This window comes from Pseudorca crassidens, chromosome 18 (assembly GCF_039906515.1).
Source record: "Pseudorca crassidens isolate mPseCra1 chromosome 18, mPseCra1.hap1, whole genome shotgun sequence".
Taxonomy (NCBI): domain Eukaryota; kingdom Metazoa; phylum Chordata; class Mammalia; order Artiodactyla; family Delphinidae; genus Pseudorca; species Pseudorca crassidens.
Genome location: NC_090313.1, coordinates 53,251,438 through 53,252,683, shown reverse-complemented (window position 1 = coordinate 53,252,683; position 1,246 = coordinate 53,251,438). Strand labels below are relative to the sequence as shown.

At 31.6% G+C, this 1,246-nt stretch overlaps 1 non-coding gene across 1 annotated transcript; it reads right to left on the bottom strand.

The window, feature by feature from the left end:
- Positions 1-267: 267 nt before the first annotated feature.
- On the bottom strand, positions 268-373 carry LOC137211512 (U6 spliceosomal RNA). The gene has a single exon (XR_010937116.1). It is a non-coding gene; the product is annotated as a U6 spliceosomal RNA (small nuclear RNA).
- Positions 374-1,246: the final 873 nt, after the last annotated feature.

The window sequence follows — 1,246 nt, the reverse complement described above, 5'->3', positions numbered from 1 at the left end:
ATGAGTCTGGTAAAGGTTTCTCAATTTTGTTTATCTTCTCAAAGAAGCAACTTTTAGTTTTATTGACTTTTGCTATGTTTTCTTTTTTTCTGTTTCATTTATTTCTGCTCTGGTCTTTATGATTTCTTTCCTTCTAATAACTTTGGGTTTTTTTTTGTTTGTTTTTCTTTCTCTAGTTTCTTTAGTGTAAAGTTAGATTATTTGAGATTTTTCTTGTTTCTTGAGGTAGACTCGTATTGCTATAATCTTCCCTCTTTGAACTGCTTTCAAAATATGGAACGCTTCATGAATTTGCATGTCATCCTGTGCAGGGACCATGCTTATCTTCTCTGTATCGGTCCAAATTTAGTATATGTGCTGCCAAAGCAAGTACTCTGATACATCATTTTAGATGTCATCACCTCTCCAGTAATGTCATGCTTCTCTCTGCCCATCCAAACAGACATTGGGTGGGGAAAGTCAATCATTTCTTTCCCCTATGTGTCAGCTATTTTTTTTTCCCTTCAATGTAAAATTCCATATATTGTATTTTGGAAAAAAAAAAAAAAGAGAAAAATTGATCTTTAAAGTGCTTCGAATATGACATTGGCAAACTCTATGCTCAAAATGATATGGTAACTTGGAAGAAGATATATTTTTGATTCAAGCTACAATGCATTATTTTAATTAGTTTTTCTGATTATAAAATGTGATAGTATGTATATTAATGTTAATTGAGTTAGTTTGAAATTCAGTGTTCTGCATGTAAAATTTAAATGTCCTGAAAATTTATCTATTTGTTTATCCTTCAGAAATTATTATTTTGCACTTCCTATGTGTAAAATAATACACTTAGTACATTGCCTTGTGCAGCATTATGCATACCATAAGCAACTGTACAAAATTGGTGTCTGCATTCAAGGAATTCATGCCATAATGGTTAGATTTGGAGATTTCCAATGCAAAATACTCTGTGTTGTTGGCATAGGCTCCTACTCTTTCCAAAGCAAAATATGGAGATAATGAAGTACAAACAAGTGATTGAAATGTGGACACACAATCAAATGATTTATACTTGCAAAGGTTCTGACCGATATATACAACATACCCCCAAATTCCTTTTAGTGTATTGGTGACGTTAGATTATTTTTTATTATAATTCAATATGTTTTCCTCAAGGCATTTTTCCCTTTTATTTATTTATTTATTTTTAATGCCATAACCTCTCCCATTTTCTCCTTGAACCATTCCTGAATGTGAGGCTATC